This window comes from Procambarus clarkii, chromosome 70 (genome assembly GCF_040958095.1).
Source record: "Procambarus clarkii isolate CNS0578487 chromosome 70, FALCON_Pclarkii_2.0, whole genome shotgun sequence".
NCBI classification, from domain to species: domain Eukaryota; kingdom Metazoa; phylum Arthropoda; class Malacostraca; order Decapoda; family Cambaridae; genus Procambarus; species Procambarus clarkii.
Window position 1 is genome coordinate 29,312,177 of NC_091219.1, and position 21,553 is coordinate 29,333,729.

Here is a 21,553-nt window from a genome sequence, read left to right on the forward strand (position 1 = left end):
TTTCTTTCACCCTGATGCGCCTGTTCACATAGCAGTAAAGAGATACCTGGGAGTTCGACAGCTGTTACGGGCTGCTTCTTTGAGATGTGTGTTAAAGAGTAGTAGAATATGTAGTAGACATAATAGAGGAAAAATATATTGGTCAGAAAGGCGGGGTCCAAGAGCTAATAGCTCGATTCTGCAGGCACAAATAGTAAACACACACAATATTAACCATGTGACTGTCAGATCTTCATGATAATTCAACCAACTACGAACCACTTAGTTTGATGAAAGGGAGCAGTAGAGCAACAGAAGTACACTTACATCGCATCAGGCTTGGATACCCATGTGCATGGGAAATAGGCTTACAGGTTCCGGAAGATGAGAGGAAATGTCAGCACTGTGGAGAAATGCCCGACAGACCACTGGAACATTATCTAACACAGTGCACAGTTACAAACCCATTAAGATTTCAACTTAGATTCAACAGAGCAGAAGTTATTAAACACATATGGCAAAATCTTACTGAAGCGACTACACGAGTCATAAATACTCATACTCCGTCCAAGTAAAACAGAAACAAGCAACACTTAGTGGGCCAGCCAGAGGCTTAGGGCCCGCGCAGGAATATCCCTGAAAAAAACAAAACATGATTGGTTGACGTCACATTTGACTAGAAATCATTAAATTCTCTCAGCGCTTGTTTCCTTTCAGGAAAAAAATAGTTTGTATGTGGTTACAGAATCAATTATCTCCTATATCACAAATCTATGTAATTTAAAGGTGTAATACACAGAAAATACGAAACATTACATTATAATGCACGTAGTCCACAAACACCATAGCATTATAAGCCGCAAGTCAGGATAATTCTGGCGGACAACTGACAACTATATTCGTAATCTCTGGCAACAGCTGGAGCAAATTACAAACCAGTCAGCCACCAGAACAGTTTGTCTGGTGCAGCTGAGGAGTGAGGGTGTCGGACCGCTCTGCTCCTTCATTTATCAGTGAAATTCTTTTCGCTTAAGGACAGGAGAGTTTCTGTAACAGAATCTCACATTAGATCATCTCAAAGGTATTGCTTTTTAACGATGTCACGTAAAATGTGATGTTTAATGGTTTGTTTTGATGTGTATTGAATATTAACATTTGAACATAACCGTCTGTGTATAATGGTGACGTTAGAAGGTGTTTTACCATTAGGACTATTATTTGTGTGTATGTACGGGATGTTTAGGATTTTAAATCAACGTTTTTTCCATTATGTATTTGCGTGCACACGCGCCAACTCGTCCTCTCAACGTAAAAAACGCCTCCTATATGTTATGTAGCGTAACCTACTGTGACAAGTAACGGCCTACAAATTACTTTTTTTTTATGCATCGGATTTGATAGGTTAGGTTGCTTGGGTTTGTACGTTTCTAGTTAGGTGAAATTTTTGGAGGAGGCAAATCGAGAAAATAGGCTGCCGTGGGGGTAGACCACTTATGAACCATGTTGAGTGCATGTATCAACAATATGCTCTTGTTTGTGTTTAATGAGTACTGTTTGATTTGGTCTTGTTTGTCTCGCACAGAAAAATGTTTTCCTTGATCTGTTATTCCGTGGGGTTTGTATATTTAGGGAAACTTGTGTGTAATTAATACACACAAGGTCTGAAGTAGGTAGAATATAATTGTGTTAAGTGTTTACTGATTGCTGGACTTGATTTTTTGACGTGTAGCTCCTCGCTGATGTCCAGTCTTCTGTTATGTCGGTTATTTCAGTGAAATAATCAACAGGTATAACGGCAACAGAAGATTGGACATCAGCGACGCGCTTCACATCAAAAAGTAAAGGCCAGCAATAGGCAACCAGTTTAACACAATTACATTCTACCCACTTAAAGACCCCGAGCTAACACAGAGACAGGATAAAATGACTTGAACATAAGCAGCCACGAGAACATAAGCTGTCCATGTTGATGCATTTAATACCCTTTGTACTTTGAAAAATCTGGTTGACACTGGACAAATTAAGTTTATTTTTTCCAAAGTGTCAATCGGGAGAACAGTGAGAAACTAAGGGTTTAGTGAACAACTTTAGGGTTATTCCCTTCCAGCCAAACTACCAAGCTGTCGATGTGCATGATCCATGAAGCTTAATTGTCTGTCCTCCATGCACTCAACCGAGGGAGCCGGGGTCATTCATCGGGTAAGGCAGAAATGATTGGGCACGTTTCATTTCACCTGATGCCTCGGTTCGTAAAGTAGTAAATAGCTACCTGGTAGTTTAGCAAGTGTTGTGGGTTGCATCATGGGTAAAGGTCAGTAGTCGGTCTTCAGGGGACATTGTTGTTGTTTCCTACATTCGGTTAAAAGGAACAAAAAGTTCAAAGTAGCACGGGCTATGGTGAACCTGTAGTGGACTTACCTGACACAGGAGCGGGGCTGTAACTCGAGCTACAAGGACGGCAATAGGCCTATATTTACAGGCTTACTGTCCCCCACAATAAGCATTATTGGAATCTGACGGGTGAGTAGAAGGGGCCGGGGTGAGGAGCCAGGTATACGCGGTCGGTCGGCGGCCCGCCTTCTCCACCATTAACAACGTTAATTCCTCCGAATCTAACCTAACCGAGGACTAACGAATAGAAAACGGGTTATCACGTCAATTTTGCAAGTCGCTATGATTTTTAGTAACTCGATTTTTTGGCCTTATGGGTTTTATTCGTCAAAATACTAGATGGTATTAGAGAGGCCGGGTTGTGAGACGCCCAGCTCGTTATGAACTGGGCGCGCACTCTTCTTGTCTTCACAAAATACACGATTTTGTGTATTATTAATTCTCTAAAGGTGTCTCTAATGAATGAACACCTGCGCACGCCTTGTGTGAAATGACTCGAATACCGTACTGAATATTCATCATCCTTGGAGGGAGGGAGGTTGGTTGGTAGGTAATGGAGCCAGCAACCATCCTTCTAACATTATAATACTAATAGCAACTATTTGGTCCAACGTAAAAAAATACTGTTGCAGCCAACAATGTTAATGTTTTGTAGTATTAGTCTTGTCGAGGGCACGAATAAAAAGCCCAAAACCAAACTTAAACATTCCTAAGCCTAGTGTAGCATATACATTTACAATATTAGGCCTAAGATAGCGTATCTTAGGCCGATGATTGCTTGGTGAAGTCAGGTTAAATTCCTCGGTTACTTTTACGTTTTTAAGTAAGCCATTTGGGCTAATTCAGTAATTTAAAAAGTGTACTTTTGGGTTCAAAGGTCCATTCCTGTATGTTTGAACAAATTGGTGTTGTAACTACTGTCATGACTGGGCTCGGGGGCAGGAGTAGGATCCCACACCTTGCCATATTTCCACCGCTCAAACGTCATTGCTATACTCTAAGTAAATCCAACCCAACAACTCTTTGAGTTTAGTTTACTTTAAGTTCAGTGCCTCTTGCCTGTCATCCTTTATGTATATTGGGACTACATTTGTTGTCTTCCATATTTCTGGTAGGTCTCCAGTGGCCTACCATACACTATGGAGAGTGGCAAGCAAAGTACTTCTGCCCACTCTTTCAGTAACCATGGCGAGATTCCGTCCGGACCAACAGCCTTTCTCACGTTCAGATCCAACAGATTCCTCTTAACCTCATGTCTGGTAATTTCGAACCCTTCCAAGGCCGCCTGGTTTACTGCCACCTCTCCTAGCGCAAGGACTTCACTTCATTCTATTGTGAAAACCTCGTGGAATCTCTTGAGTTCTTCACACACACCTGTCATTCTCTGTGTACATGTCTTCACCCGTTCTAAGTTTCATTACCTGTTTTTTCACTGTTTTTCTCCTGATGTGACTGTGGAGCAGCTTTGTTTCGGTCTTGGCTTTATTTGCTGTATCATTTTCATACTTTTTCTCTGCTTCTCTTCTCACACTGACATACTCATTCCTGGCTCTCTGGTATATCTCTACTTTCTGATGTTCTGTTATTTCGGAAGTTCTTCTACCCCCTTTTGTTCAGTTCCTTTGCTTCCATACATGTCCTATTAAATCATGGATTCTTCTTTTTCTTCTCAATTATTTACTTTTGGGCCGGAATAAACCTGTTTACTGCTTCCTGACACTTTTGGGTGACATAGTCCATCATGTCATGTACGGACTTGATTCTGAATTGTCCCATGGTATATCCTTTAGGAATGTTCTCATCTCATAATTTCCCTTTCGGCACGTCAGCCACTTGCTTTCTAGTTCTTTTGGAGGGAGATTACTCCTTGCTCTACCAAGTACTCAAAAATCAATACAATGTGATAACTCACTCCTATGGGAAATGTGCGTGTGTTCAGCCTATTCTCTTGATTTGCCACATCGTACACAATACAAAGAGTTAACCTGCCAAGAACGAGCGGCCACAGGACTGGCTGACACAGGACGGAGGTGTTGGAGGAAGTTTGTCATTGTCTGGCCCCTGTTACTCGGAGGGCCCAGTGAGTCCCTCCACGCCACTCTCTGACCCAGTCATCTACCTACTTGCGTCTACCTTATGCTGGTTCCGGGGATCAATGTCCTCGCAGCCAACAGCCAACCGGTCTCTAACCAGGCCTCCTAGTTAATGGTTTGGTCAACTAGGGTGTTGGGCGCCACTGCAGGCAGTCTATATATATATTGATCAATTCTTTTCTCTTCTTGGGAATGAATAAATGGCCTTTCTTACTTGTAGTGCACAAGGAAGCATTAACTGGTATTGTGGAGGTGATGCTGAGGTAAGTTATCGTCTGGGGAGTGATGCTGAGGTAAGTTATCGTCTGGTGAGTGATGCTGAGGAAGGTGGTGGTCTGGCGAGTGATGCTGAGGACGGTGGTGGTCTGGCGAGTGATGCTGAGGAAGGTGACCTCTACAGTCGGTGTGTCTGGGGTCGGCCTCCAACACCTGAACTCGTCAGCTCCGGCAGCAAGCAGACCAGCCAGTCCGCTCAATTAATCGGTCGCTTAATTTTACGTTAACTTATTCAACGTCACAAATGCCACCAATTAACATGAAATAACGGCTCACAAAAATATCCGTTTTCTATGCATCGGAGTCGATGGTTTAGATGGGTTGCTTGGATTCGTACGTTTCTGGTAAAGTAAAATTTTAGTTTTTACAATAGCAAATCAAGAAAACGGGCTGAGCAGACGTAGTGTAAACACAGCCTATCGTCAAAGCACGGCGTCGGGTTCATAGTAAAGTCAAATTGTGAACTATTAAAATCTGCGTAAGTCAGCATTTGATATAGTATACTTAACGACGTTCTAAACTCGTAATGTACTTTGTTGACCAGACCACACACTAGAAGTTGAAGGGACGACGACGTTTCGTAATGTACTTCATTCACTTTCAATCACTATTGCTCTAAATCTACTTCACTATACCAAACCTAACCTAAACCCACACAATATAGTATTAATCTATTTCCGAAATAAAATTTATTATACAATTATCAGTAGGTTAGCTGCTATACAAGTCAAATACTGACTTTAACTTCTTCAGAAATCAATATGACTTTCAGCTTGGTCTAGAGCAGGGGTGTGCTGGGCTCTTGGCACGCAAACGACCTTTTTTCCGGCACTCGAAGCCCAAGGCTCACCATAAAAAAATAATTAAACAAATATTCAACTTCTTCGCTGAATTGTATATAAAATGCAATTTTATTAAGTTGATCGACACCAAATAAAATGCAATAAAGAAACACACTGACAACTGTTTAAGTAATAAGAATGAAACAAACATGGCATGTTCACCAACCCGTCCTCCTAATAGCACATCGCATTTTGACGTATACGTTACCTAAAGCCAAAAACTGTCATACGAGAAAATGATAGCTGCTCACGAAATTGACGTAATGTTCCGTTTTCTGTTCGCGGTTCCTCTGGCAAGTTAGGATAAGACACTTCAGTACGACAGTTTTTTGACGTTAGAAACCTTCGTGAGAACGGGCTGATTTCTCAGCCATGTCTCTGTGATACACTGGTTCCCAAGTTTTGTCCCGTTCAGTAGCTGGGCCACTCGCCAGGCGGCCACACGTCGACTGACTTCTGCACCATTACTGTAGGAAGGTGCATAATTGTAGTAACTTTTGATTTGCTTATCTACGAAACGAATTTCATAAAACCTGGGAGGTGTATTCAGTGTAGAAATTTGACATCATTTATTAACCCTTAACATAATATGTAAGAAAAGAGTTGCTGTTTTATGTTAAATAAATACTAAAATATAATTATCAAATACCTTGGTTAACCCTACTAAAAATTTTTTGGCGGCGGGTCTACTAGAAAATGTTACATTGCCACGTCACCAAAATTAAATTCACTCAAGAATAATATTAATAAATAATCTTTAAAACATCTTTAAAATAATCTTTAAAGTCTGTGGAATACGATGAATAATAAAAATCACTTTCCTGTGATCAACAGAATCATCTATAAACAAATATATTAAATAAACTAACTCCTCTCGAAATAATAACCGAACCGTTCTGGACGCGTCCGGAGCAGGAAGGGAGGCGGAGAAGCCATTGTACAGAGACGACGCCATCAAGGTTGACTTCCCGTGAGGCGCACGCAGCGTAGCGCTACATATTCTCGAGAATTCAGAGATATCTTTGAGCCATTTAACACAGCGATCTCGCCAAATTATTGGGAAGTACATTGTTTCCGGTTCTTCTACTTTACATAATATTAAATGGCTATATAATTATAATGTTGAGCCGGTTATGAGGTAGAATAAACCACCCGGAACGGTTAAATCCAACATTAATTTAATACTGATCAATGTCATATGCCATATAGATGTTTTGCGTTGTTTCTGATGTAACATTCCGGCACGTGAAATTGTGAGGGCATGACACATTAGCAGGAACTTGACTAGTTTATCACGTTACACGCGACGACGCCATAACCACATCATGGTCAACGAGGAGACAGTTTACATGATCCAGACATGTCTATTGCTTGTTAACCAGGCTGCATTCTACAAAGACAGCTAAGCTTGTCCATATCCATATTATTAACCATTCTTGAAATCGTAGAATAGCCAGTAGTAACAAATTTATCAGTCAATTAATTTTGATTTGGTACAACATATAGAAATATTTAAATTTGATCTTTAATAATCCAAGTTTGTAAAGGAGGCTACTAGTGGGATGAAATTGAAACTATACAGTGCGCTCTCTAAAGAAATAATTTAATATAAAATTAAATTTAACTTATTTAATAAATAAATAAATAAATAAACTGAATAAAATATCTAAGTTTTCACCATGTTTCAGGGTAATTACGATGAGATTTTCTGAGCTGCTTAATTTGTATATATTACTCTTAAGGGATTAAGAATTAATCCCAGAATATAATAATTTTCTTTATTTTATTGTGCTTTAGCCAAGTAAAACGACTGAGTGTGGGTGCTGGAATATATTTGGGAAACTTGAAAAAACTTATGGCTGATTAATCTGATATATATAAAAAAAGATTCAGAATTATGGTTTAGTCTTTTGCTGATATTAGCATTTTGGCCAATAAAAAAAAATAACCGTGCTATCAGCAGGGAAGAACGACCTTTATTAATTTCGGCAGTAAATTTTACATTCATGCAATCTTACACGACTTAAAATAATCACTCGTGGAATATACTTTGATTGTACCGCACTAGTGTGATATTTGATTATTTGAAAAGTTCTCCCAATACTTAAGGCAGGAAATAATAACACGCTCCCCAAAATTTCGTTTGGTATGCGAGAAAATTTTGCATCAAAGATTTGGAGATTTGGAGATTTTGGCGCGCACACTTAAAAAGGTTGCCCGCCCCTGTCATAGAGGATGGGCTGAGGAAATAAAATGAACATATCACTCGGCTAACTACTGTTACCCAACCATACAGCTCAAACTTTGGAGTTATAGAACCGTATGTCGTAAAGGTGCGTTTTGAATGATCACAAAGCAGATAATTAAAGTTCAATTGAACTTCCAAACTTGAAAGTCGGGACAGACGAAACTAAGTTCAGTGAGATTTTTTAGCTTATTAGATTTAACATTTTGTTCTTATTAATACATTTAGCCTTTAACTACTGTTAATAGATGTAGCCTTTGTGTTATCGTTAGTAGATGTAACATTTAGCTGTTGTTAATACATTGTCTTTTCCTGTTGCTAACAGATTAATTTTTACTGTTGGTAACAGATTTAAGCTTTTTACTGTTAATACGAGAATAAATATTTTGCTTTTAAGTCTGAAAATATATAATGTAATTATTCTGTCTCATCGCAGAACAGTACATTGTTCTTATTGGGATTATGAATGTTCATCTTTTGTTCATACTCTCCTGATCTCCCCAAGCTTCTAATTGACTTCCCTATCAAAGTGTTCACTTTCACACTATTCTTTAATGTCCTCTATTCCTTAATTATTCAAATGGACATTCGGTCACAATTTGCGTTGGAATAGATTAGTAGCAATATTTGAGTCTTTGAAAGTCATATTTAATTTAGGTGCGTGGTTTTCCTCCCAACAGAGATGGTGCACAATGGTTACAACAGAATTAACGCTATTAACGGAAACACTGGTAATAATGGCGCGGTAAATCTTGGTGGTGAGGACTGGAGGGCGCAGGCGCCGCAGCTGGAGGCCTTGGCGGAGTCAGCGGTGTTGACACTCTTGACGGGGGCCACAAAGAAGAGGTCTTGGCAGGGGAACAAGGCGCACATCACGCAGATAGTTCACGCCCACCTCCCTCACATCGTCCGCCAGCGTATGCAGGTGTGTGTTCGCCTCTACACTTGTTTTACTCTTATGTTTTCTCTTTGCTTCCATATTCATCTCGACTCTTTATTTTTCATTTCCACTTTGTCTTCTATTTCCCGTTTCTGAACTATTCGCTTGTTCTCTCTTTATTATGTTCATTCTTGCGTGTCCTCAACTCTTCATAGCGTTCCCCTCCTCTTACTTAATTCTTTTCATTTTCTCTTTTTTTTAACTTTCTTTTTCTTCCTGTTTCTTTTCCTTTTTGTTTTTTCTTTCTTCTACCCAGTTTTAAATTAAAATTTTGGTGGTTAATCAGCAGCAGGAAAATGTAATAAAAGCTGTTCATCAAAATTTTTATTTAAGCCTGGTCCTTCTCTTTTTTTTCAAGCCTGGTCCTTCTCTTTTTTTTCAAGCCTGGTCCTTCTCTTTTTTTTCAAGCCTGGTCCTTCTCTTTTTTTTTCAAGCCTGGTCCTTCTCTTTTTTTTCAAGCCTGGTCCTTCTCTCCTTTTTTTCAAGCCTGGTCCTTCTCTTTTTGCCTTAACAGATCCTTTTGAAGCCTAGGTTTATCATTTGCTTTATTGTAAGTTTGACTATATTTAATAGCAAGTAAATTTTATGCCGGGTGGTGAGTGAAGTTGGAGTCTCTCCTATGGTCTGCATCTTTGATTTCCTCGTCTGACTGGATTTAACAAAAAATTATGAAACATTTGATGCGTGTCAGGAGAGGAATGAGTAATTGCTGATGGAGTGTTCATTGAGCTGAGGGAAATGGCCAGTGGTGCCACCTTGATGTTTAGATTTCATCCGTTAGTAACATCTTTCTGATGTTCACCTGAGGACCGGCCTAGACGGGTAGAGGCTTGAGCTGACCCTTCACGGATCTCTACCCTGCCCAAAAGTCGGGATGGGATAATGGACAGATGTTTCCAAATAGTGGAGGATACTCGAGGTGTGAGCTAACTTTATAATCAGAGGTGCAGCCACAGATGTCGAGCAGGTGCAGAAGCAGCCTGTGAGTCTTTATGGCTATTATATAAAATAATATTTGTCTCCACCCCTCACTTTTATCTTCCCTCTCCTTTCTATCCTCTTTCAGCTTTCCTTTCTCTAGTATCCTGTTATTGTAGCGCGAAGGAAGGAAGCAGGACACGTTCGTGGCGCCACGGGTGTTGAAGACAAATTAAGCCGGGGGTTTTCTTTTAGATTTCATATTAAACACAAAAATATTTTGCATTTACGAAAAGAGAAATTATCGGAAACTAATAACTGCTTAAAGTGTCCAGTTATAGAAGAGAACATAAGAATGTGAAGAATGTTGATAATGGGGAAAATTTTGGCTAGCATTGCCGCGTCTTAAAATACTGCAGTGGCCTGCTTCTGTAGCGTCTTTTCTGGTAGAGACTTGTAGACATTACTGTAGCGGTTACGTAGAGATGTGTAAATATTACTGTAGAGACTTTTCATTAGAGACATGTAAACAACACTCTACTGTCTTGTCCTGTAGAGACTTCCATATTACTTGAGTTGTCACGTAGAGGCTTGTAGATATTACTGTTGTCGTCTGGTAGAGACTTGTAAACATTACTGTAGTGGTACTCAAGCGTGCTAACATGCACCGCCTGGCCCTGCACCTCCTTGACAACCTTTCTAGTAAGAGGTCATCCGTAATCCACCTGTGCCAGTATTATGGTACTTGGTAACTTGGTTGAACAGCTGCTGTTGCTGGCGTAGCGAAGGTCTGCAAGTATGACTCGGTTGCCACCATGAAGCAGTGGGTGATGATGACACTCCAGTGTCAGGTGCCACCATGAAGCAGTGGGTGATGATGACACTCCAGTGTCAGGTGCCACCATGAAGCAGTGGGTGATGATGACACTCCAGTGTCAGGTGCCACCATGAAGCAATGGCTTACCGTGTCATTGACATCGTTAGCTTTGTAAACTCTCTATTTTGTCAGAATTGCACCAATCAGTAATATCCAGCAAGACATTGCAGCAACGAAAGGTATATATCGTATTAACCTATATTGACGGATGGCAGTTTAATTGTTGCAGAAGCTGTACAATGTATATATAATATATATATTGCACCAAGTTGCAAGGCTGTTCACTTTAATATTGTGTTGCACGAGAAAGTTGCATATATTTTACAGTTGCAGTTTTGGACACAAAATGTTGCATAAACCTGCTATGAATATTTGACGACGTGTAAATATTTTTGGTTGAGGAACGTAACTGGTGTCGTGACAGAGCCTATTATTTTTGTGTTGCGGGAGAAGTCTATTATTTATGTTACAGAAGCAATAACATATTGTCTGTTGCAGGAGTCTATTATCTTTGTGTTACAGAAGCATTAGCCTATTATTTCAGTTTTGCAGGAGTCAATTATCTGTTACAGGAACAGGAGCCTATTAGCTGTGTGTTACTGGAAGGGGAAGGGAATGTTACTGGAGCAGTAGTCTATTGTGTGTGTTGCAGGAGCCTATTATATCTGTTGCAGGAGCATGAGGGTAATCAGAAAGTGTTGTAGGAGCATGAGGGTAATCAGAAAGTGTTGGAGCATGAGGGTAATCAGAAAGTGTTGCAGGAGCGGGTGCTACGTGACTGGCGGGTGTATGACACAGTGAGTCTGAGGCTGCTGGATCTGCTCTTCTCTGCTACGACCACTTCTCTTCGTCTCGTCCACGTCAGGACCTTCTACCGCGACGACCTCATTAGTCTCCTGCCTCGCCTCGCCGGCCTCAGGGAACTGAGCTTTCAGGTGTGTGGGTGTTCGCTTCTTTAGGTGTGCTCAGTGTTTTGTGATTATCATTCATGTGTGTCATTACCATCTTGTATGTGCTAAATCATCCATGTGTCGTTGTTATGAATTTACGGGCTGTTATGGGGGATCTTGAGTATTATGGAGAAGGGCTAGCAGTTAGAGTAAAGATGTATCGGGGTAGTGGCACAATTAGGCCCGGCCCCCAAGGAACATAGGTTCCTGTTTGTGCTTTAAGGTTTTAGAACAGATCTGTCATCTGGGATACAATCAACTACGCCACTACAACAGGAGTAATGGATACACCTCAAAAACTAACTAATTTATTAAACCCTCTTAACAATGCTCCATATACCTTAAATAACAATAATTACTTTACCACACTACCTTACTTTAAAAGCCTTGGTTTACATGGGCAGGATACAAGGTTTTACAATTAGGACAAGCTAGGGTAAAGTCTACTAGGCAAGGGACACTAGCAAGGACTCTAGGTAGCTTGCTACCACTTGAGCACACATCGTTCCACTGAGACCCCTTAGAGTAACTTAGCAATATAAACACTAGCGTAGCCTATACACATTACTACACACTTATGCCAGAAAACGAGAATACAGCACTTTACTTAGCTTGGTAAACTAGACACAGGATAAAAGCGTCCAGCCGCCGAGCTCCCGAGTTGTTGTGGTTGCCAGGAAGAGCCTAATTAATCGTGCAGCTTATACACATTACAAATCTTCACCGACGTACAATATTGTTTACTCGTTCTAAGGATAGTTAATAATTACTACACTGTTATACTTAATTCACAACAAGCTCAAGAGTCTGAATGCTCTGTGAGAAACAAGATTCGTCTTATGTCTGGCAAGGAAGATACGAACAAAGGCGCATCGACAAAATAATGTAAGCTAAATTATTTAGTGCTTAATTTGACCTCTGGTTTCCACTGAGGAACCCAGGGTCGTAACAGTCGTAGTCTAGATGAGTTCTTATCATCAAGGTGTGTGTGTTATCTTGTTTAGGTGTGTGTGTCCTCTCATCCGTGTGTGTACTCGCGCGTGTGTACTCGCCTACTTGTGTTTGCGGGGGTTGAGCTTCGGCTCTTTGGTCCCGCCTCTCTACTGTCAAGGTTCCTAACCCTATTGGACTCAATCATATCTACACTTGAAATTGTGTATGGAGTCTGCCTCCACCACATCACTGCTTAATGTAATCCATTTGTTAACTACCGACACTAAAATGTTCTTTCTATTGTCTATGGCTCATTTGGGTACTCAATTTCCACCTGCGTTCCCTAGTGTGTGTGTGTACTCGCCTATTTGTGTCTGCAGGATCGAGCATTGACTCTTGGATCCCGCCTTTCGAGCATCGGTTGTTTACAGCAATGACTCTGGTCCTATTTCCCTATCATACCTAGTTTTAAAATTATGAATAGTATTTGCTTCCACAACCTGTTCCTTAAGTGCATTCCATTTTTCCACTACTCTCACGCTAAAAGAAAATTTCCTAACATCTCTGTGACTCGTCAGAGTTTCCAGCTTCCACCCATGTTCCCTCGTTCTGTTAATATTCCGTGTGAACATTTCGTCTATGTCCACTCTGTCAATCCCCCCCTGAGTATTTTATACGATCCTATCATGTACCCCCCCCTCTCCCTTCTTTTTTTTCTAGTGTCGTAAGGCACAGTTCCTTCAGGCGCTCCTCATATCCCATCCCTTGTAACTCTGGGACGAGTCTCTTTGCAAACCTCGAACCTTTTCCTGTGTCTTTATATGCTTCTTCAGATGGGGACTCCATGATGAGGCGGCATACTCTAAGACTGGCCTCAGGTAGGCAGTGTAAAGCGCCCTAAATGCCTCCTTACTTAGGTTTCTGAATGATGTTCTAACTTTTGGCAGTTAGCCAAAAGCACTTTTGGCAGATGGGTCCTTAAATAACCCATCACAATGTATGTCGGAAGTAGCTTGTAATATTAAATGGAATGGAATTTTTGCCAATGATAATAACTTGTATAAAATTTGTGTGGATCCCATCCCGTGTTGGAGTTGGAAAACATGACTTTGTAGATCGATTGGCCAATGAGGCTTGCAGGAAAGAAGACATTGATTATAACTTTGGACTATCTAATGCAATTATTAGAAACATACAAATTAAAGAAATTAATTGAGATTTTGAAGAACTAAGAAATGTCCAGAGACCTGAAAGCTGCAGTATTAAAAGTTATGACAAGTTTTGTAATAATAGGTATTTGTATGGTCAGCACAGTAACCGGACCAGGCAATGTGATGTAGTCATTGCGCGAATTCACCTTGGTTATAGGCACATCTGGCAGGTTAGTGAGGCTGAGCCACTACCAGAATATTCAGATTGTAAACTCTGTGATAAACCTTTAATGCATTCACTAGAACACTTATATTGTTGAATGTGAAACCGTAAAGGACTTTAGACCTCCTGGCCTCTTGTACCACCAACTGTGTAACTGTTTCATTGACTCGGGTGTTCTGGACGACATCTTAACAATTTATCCAAAATTTGCTTGTCCATTTTAAAGAAATGAAGTAACAATGTTAACATTTTATTACTTCTAAGCTGTATCACTTATGAACCCATCCCTACCCTTGTGTGACGTGCACAAAAGTGGTTTTCACATATCCATACATTAAAACATTGATTGTAACCATGATATATATGTACTTCCGCCTACAGTTTAGACCTATTGTCTTATGTATGACCCTCTGTCCTGCTGTGACAGTGAATACCAGCATTATCCTCACTTTAATAAGATTTAATCGAAATCCTCAGATTAGGCAAAATTGTAATTAATTTTCTCAATAAAGATGTTAATAATAAATTAATAGTCCCATTTCCATAACTTTGCGATTGCTCGTGTGTGTTGTATTCAGTTGTATTCACCTAGTTGTACTTGCGGGGGTTGAGCTCTGTTCTTTCGGCCTGCCTCTCAACTGTTTCTACTACTACTACTACTACTATTTTTTTTTTCCATCACACACACACACCCCAGGAAGCAGCCCGTGACAGCTGACTAACTCCCAGGTACCTATTTACTGCTAGGTAACAGGGGGCATAGGGTGAAACAAACTCTGCTCATTTGTTTCCGCCTCCACTGGGAATCTAACCCGGAACTTCAGGACTACGAATCCGAAGCGCTGTCCTCTCAGCTGTCAGGCCCCTAATTTGCCACTTGACGCTCCAAGGACTTAATTTATCTAGATCAATTTGAAGGGCATGACAATCGTCTTGAGTCTATCTTCCCCAGTATCTTAGCATCATCCGCAAACATGTTTATATAATTCTGTGTTCCTTTTGGTAGATGGTTTATTTAGACGGTGAGCATTACTGGTGCAAGAACTGAACCCTGTGGTACTCCATTAGTAACACTCCTCCAGTCAGGTATATCGTCTTAGACATACGAGGGCGGTAATCAGTTAGAAAAATTTTCATCTATGTCGGAAGTATGTCACTCCTCCAGCATGTTCTAGTCTCAAGAACCGCTTCTTTTGTGGGATTCTGTTAAATGCCTTTTTTTTTTAAGTTCAGATAGACACAGCCAAACTAACCATCTCTCTCCTGTAGTATCAATGTGGCTCTATCATAAAAACTAAGTAGATTTGTTACTCAGGACATTATGTTCGAAAACAATACTGTCTGCTGTGTTATTATGTCATAACTCCAGGTGTTCTACCCATTTGGCTTAACTATTGTTTGTATTGTTTTGCCTACCACGCTTGTTAATGACACGGGCCTATAATTTAGAGGGTCAACTCGGCTATCATTTTTATAGATTGCAAGTTGTGTGTGTGTGTACTCGCCTATTTGTGCTTGCGGGGGTTGAGCTTTGGCTCTTTGTAATAACTCTTGATTGACACTCAACAGTCAATCAACTGGTGTACAGGTTCCTGTGCCTACTGGGCTCTACCATATCTACATTTGAAACTGTGTATAGAGTCAACCTCCACCACATCACTTCCTAGTGCATTCCATTTACTAACTACTCTGACACTGAAAATATTCTTTCTACTGTCTCTGTGGCATTGATTGTGTGTGTGTGTGTGGGGAGGAGGGGGGGGGGGGTCATCAGCGTGCGTGTGCAGACATCTGTAACAGGGTAATTTAATATTCAGCATCATGAGATAAACTGAAGTAACGCTCAGCTTAAGGTAAGACGATACACCCCTCCCCCTCCCCCACCGACACAACTACCATCTCCTTGTTCGGTTGGAACTAGCCCAAACTAGCACTGAAGCTTAGAAAACCAAACTTAATGTTTTTTGCAATAAATTATTCCTGTGTGGCTCATTACATCTCTTGTTAAGGTTGACGGGGCTGTTGGTACATGTGTGTGTGGTCGCAGGACTCCACCTGGACGCTGAGCCGACGGCAGCTGGGGCTGGCTGCTCACGCCCTCACCACCATGGTGCATCTCCGTGTCCTGAAGCTGCAGTACTGCGGCCACAACCTCCTGCTGGCCACCCTCGGCGCCCACTGCCCCAACCTTCAGGTGTGTGTGTGTGTGTGTGAGGGGGGGGGGGGTTATTTACTCTGCAGGATCGAGCTCTTAGATCTTGGACCTCGCCTTTCTAACGGATGGCTGTCTAATCTACTGACTCCCGACCCATATTACTTTCTCTCTCTCTCTCTCTTGGAGGTTCACAGACGCTTACGCAGGTTTCTACTCTACTACACAGAAACCTGTGTAAAGAATCCTTCAGAACCTTGTATACCACATATGTAAGACCAATCCTGGAGTATGCAGCCCCAGCATGGAGCCCATACCTAGTCAAGCACAAGACGAGGCTGGAAACAGTTCAGAGGTATGACACCTAGACTAGTCCCAGAACTAAGAGGCATGAGTTATGAGGACAGGCTGCGTGAACTGCACCTCACGTCGCTGGAAGACTGAAAGCTCGGGGAGACATGATCACCACATACCAAATTATCAGGTGAATTGACAGGGTAGACAAGGATGGATTATTTAACACGGGTGGTACACGCACAAGGGGACACAAGGTGGAAGCAGAGTACCCAAATGAGCCACACACACATTAGAAAGAACATTTTCAGTGTCAGAGTAGTTAGTACATGGAATATACTAGGAAGTGATGTGGTGGAGGCTGACTCCATACACTGTTTCAAATGTAGATATGATAGCCCAGTAGGCTCAGGAATCTTTACATCAGTTGATTGACGGTTGAGAGGTGGAACCAAAGAGCCAGAGCTCAACCCCCGCAAGCACAACTAGGTAAGTACAGAGGAAGCAGCCCGTTACAGCTGTCTAACTCCCAGGTACCTACTTACTGCTAGGTACCAGAGGCATCAGGGTGAAAGAAACTCTGCCCATTTGTTTCTACCATCACCGGGGATTGAACCCGGACCCTAGGATTAAGAGTCCATAACGCCCTTCACTCCGCTATCAGGCCCCCCCCCCTTTTTTTTGTGTGTGTGACAATGTTTTTCATATAAAAAGTAAATTGTAAGCACATTGAAGTGGATTTAGATGAAACATGATCATTGGCTATAACAATGAATAACTGAAAAAGTTTTGAAGGGACATTGACTCAGAGTCGGGGTGAGAATATCTTGAGCAATATCATCCCTCTCTTATTTAAGTTTCAATTGGCTCAGAGCAGCACGAGCATTGCAGCACAGTAACCAACATAGGGGGTCCGGTGGGGCGTTCATTCCCCACCTCACTTGAACACTCGTTTTCACAGGTAGTGGATGTGCTTGGTTCCCAGGGCGTTGACGACGAAGGCGTATGGGGCCTGGTGACCGTCAACCACGCCCACTATAACGCCCTTGCACGCAACGCCCTCGCACACTCCCCGAAGTCCTACAACAACAGTCTCAACGTCACCCCAGGCGGAAGCTGGATCCTTGCCTTCAGGAGCCTTGCCTCCAAGATGCTGATGAAAATGGCGCCAAGCAAAGCCCATTCCATGCAGGTACCCAACTCCACCATACCATATTCTGTCCTCCCTCATTCTACTACCATCCACTGTCCTCCACCAAATCCCCCCTCCCTCTTCCTCAATCACGAACCCCACTTCCCTCTATCACTTTCACTGCTCTCAGCTTCCCCATTACTGCACCCTCACCCTTTTCCTTCCCTACACCCGACTATCTCCAATTCAGCGCTCTCATTACAAACAAATCACAATAGCGTGATGCATCAAATGAACAAATCCACAAGGGCCGTGATGAGGGTTCGAACCTACGTCCGAGAGGATCCCAGACGCGCCTTAATCAACTTTGCTATGACATGGTAAAAGAATTGCAACCGGGAGTTCAATTGACTCACACGGATCCTGCAATCTGAGACACAAACAAGGTTTTTACAATTTCCCTATGCACCTGGGCTCTGTCAATCATCACTGCCCTTGTGAATTTGTTCATTTGGTGCATCACGCTATTGTGATTTCTGTGTAATGAAGTAAGGGCGAAGAGGTAGAACAGCTTATTGACAGCGCTCGGGTACATGGGGGGAATTGTGTAAAATCCTGGTCTGTGTCTCTGAGAGACTGCAGGATCCGTGTGAGGTCAGTTGAACATCCCGGTTGCAATTCTTTTACCATGTCATAGCAAAGTTGATTAAGGCACGTCTAGGCTCCTCTCGGACGTAGGTTCGAACCCTCACCACGGCCCTTGTGGAATTTGTTCATTGTACACTAATCCCAGATGGCGATTATGTAGGTGGTGATAAGAGTCTCTGTCGATGTTAGTGGATAAGTATCATTCTGATGGTAATAATTAGGTAAACCAAGATTAAAATTAAGTCAGAAAACAGTCTTTTACCCTTAGGTGAATAACGCTGATACGAAGGTGGAAGAGGATGAGAGTAATGGTGAGGATACGAGCACCAAGACTGGCTGGGGAGTGAAGACTGTTGGAGAGAAGCAGGACCAAGAGGCTGTGATGTGGAGTCTCTGTTGTTCCACTTTGGCGTTCCTCGACCTTCCGCTCCACTGGTGTTACGCAAGCCGGGGTCACCATGCTCACGCAAGCCCTGCCAGTCCATGCCCGATTGGCATCCGATGCTCACATCCGCCCGGCATTCGATGTGCGTACTCAACTTGAACCAGTTTCCCAAACCTGTCCGGCATCTAATGCCCACACCCGCCTGACACCACCTGCAAACAACCACCGAACACCGGAAGCTGACACCCCCCGGACAACAGAAAGCCACAACACAGACACCCATCTTGCCAGCGAGGTCCAGGCAGCAGTAGCCAGGATAGTACAGATACCCTTGTCTGCATTATAGACGACTACCCCTGGATGGTGTCGAAGCCACACTTGGCACACTCTACCTTCAGCCACACAAGGTCACAACTATACTACACTTACTGACACGTTGGACGAGGCTTGACTGGTTTTCATTAGTTCGAGCCAGGTCCAGTTTCATAATTATGCTCGGGAAACAGCATCACCTCTTAGATATTTCCCTCAGCCACACTCGAACATAGCATATCTTCCCTAGTTCCTGTGTTCCACACATTGAATAAACTGACTGAACTACGAAGTGGAGTTGTAGAGAAGGGCTATATACACGGCTTCAAATGTAGATTTGATGGGTCAGGAACCTTTACACCAGTCAGTTGGAATCTCAAAAGTGGAGTAGAAGGTGAAGCTCGGCTCTGGCAATGAGCGTGTTAGTTAACACATTCGCACACATGGGGTAATACATGCACAGTCTGATAACATCTTTTGGAACAGCTGTGTATATGTTTTCAGTCTCTCTTGCTCACTCTTCCTATCTGTCTTGCGAGCTGCCGTTCTTCCCGTCTCGGTCTCTCTTTACCATGAACTCGCTATCTTATCCTTTTCTTTTACTATTTATCTCTCGTTCTTCCTCTGTCTCGTCGTCCTCATATGAAGTGTTTTTCATTTTAATATCATGACCTTCATCCTACATAGTTTCATTTGTGTGTTTCTCAGATCCTCAAAAATCAGGGGCCAGATTCACAAAGCAGTTAGGCAAGTACTTACGAACCTGTACATCTTTCCTTAATCTTTGACGACTTTGTTTACATTTATTAAACAGTTTTCAAAATACATGAAAGCTTCCCAATCAACTGTTCTTATTGTTATAAACAGCCTCCTGGTGCCTCGGAGCTCATTAACTGTTTATTAATTGTAAACAAAGCCACCAAAGATTGAGAGGATGTACAGGTTCGTAAGTGCTTGCGTAACTGCTTCGGAAATCTGGCCCCAGGTCGTTCTTCCAAAATTACGTAATGTTTCTTAATAAATGATCATTTGTTGGTGTTCATGAACCATTACCTCGCGGTCACTTGTCCCTCGATAGAATTCTTGGTGATTCGGATACTTTTGATATCGTTCGCCTTATGCGTTTCTGTTCTTGTATTGTCATCCTTGGTGATATTTAGCGCCCTCTGATTATTTCGCTCATTTGATGGAGCTACATAGCCTTCCCGGTTTGGTGCCTTCTTTTGATAATTAATTACTCATGAACCTATTATCACTTATATTTGTTCATCCATTTAAAAACTCTCCTTTTCAACAATGCGTTATTCAGTTGTGGTGTTAATGTAGGTTGTGGTATTTCTTAATTCTGTGTTGCAAGGTGCAAAAGTAAATGAAGTGATCTACTTAAACGGCTTATACAATAAATTATTTTTTAAGTATGTTTTTTGTTTTACCTGCATTGTTGTTTATACTTTTTCTGTCTCTCGTACTTAATTTCTATGTTTCGGTACGGCCAACTATAATACCATACTACTTGTGAAGGAGGAAATGTATATGTTTATCTCTCAGAATGTTTGGTAATATGTTTATTGTTTGTGATGTGTGTCTATGTATGTACTAACACGTTGTACTGAACGGGGTGAGAATAGCTTGAGCTACCTCATCCCTTTGTGTGTATTTTACCTCAATAAACTTATTTCAATTTCAACTATTGTTAATACTAGTAGTGTATGATGAGTTAGGAGAGAGCCTTCTGCTTGTCTATTCCTACTTCATCATTTCAGATTGGATTTCTACCAATGATTCAGAATGTTGTGGATTCCTTCACATTGGCCTGCAGGAAGATGATAGTCGACGCCCTTGCTAAGGCTGCAGTAAAAACTCAAGATTCCGTTCAACATTGTATCTATCAAATAGGCCCTTTAATCAATGCATAAAAGTTCGTAATAAGGCAAATAGAACACTGGAATTTATTTATTGAAGGGGGCCTGACAGCTGAGTGGACAGCGTCCGGGATTTCGTAGTCCTAAAGTTCCGGGTTAGATCAACGGTGGAGCGGAAACAAATGGGCAGTTTTTCACCCTGATGCCCTGTTCACCTAGCAGTAAATATGTACTCCAGAGTTATATAGTTGCTAGGGGCTGCTTCCTGGGGATATGTAACAAAAAGGAGGCCAGGTCGAGGACCGGGCCGCGGGACGCTAAGCCCCGAAATCATCTCGAGGTAATCTTGAGCTCATCTTGATGATTTCGGGGCTTAGTGTCCCCGTGGCCCGATCCTCGACCAGGCCTCCACCCTCAGGAAGCAGCCCGTGACAGCTGACTAACTCCCAGGTACCTATTTACTGCTAGGTAACAGGGACATCAGGGTGAAAGAAACTCTGCCCATTGTTTCTCGCCGGCGCCCGAGATCGAACCCGGGACCACAGGATCACGCATACAGTGTTCTGTCCGCTTAGCCGCCGCACGAGAGACATCTCCCGTCATGCAGGGTACAGTCGCACCTCCACAGATCTCCAGTATCATCTATTGATACTGGAAATGGCTCAAAAGGGCCACCACTTATGGGCTATTCATGCCCAAGCCACCTTTTGGGTGGCTTAATCATTTCTCTCTCTCTCTCTTAGCCACCGGCTCCCTTAGCCTGCATCTGAACCTGAGGTAACCTGAAGATTTGTAATAGAACACCTGGTGTTGGGTCAATTATGGGCCAGTAGGTTTTCTGCAGTTACCTTCATTCTTATGTTCATAATAGAAGTAGGATCCCTTAATTGTTTTAAGCGTATCTTGTAACTATATCATCATTACCTAGCCTTAAAACCTTACATTTGTCA

The 21,553-nt window shown here is 42.1% G+C and overlaps 1 pseudogene; it reads left to right on the forward strand.

Moving 5' to 3' along the window:
- The first annotated feature begins 908 nt into the window (after nt 1-908).
- LOC138356107 (uncharacterized) lies at nt 909-20,157 on the forward strand (annotated as a pseudogene).
- Nucleotides 20,158-21,553: the final 1,396 nt, after the last annotated feature.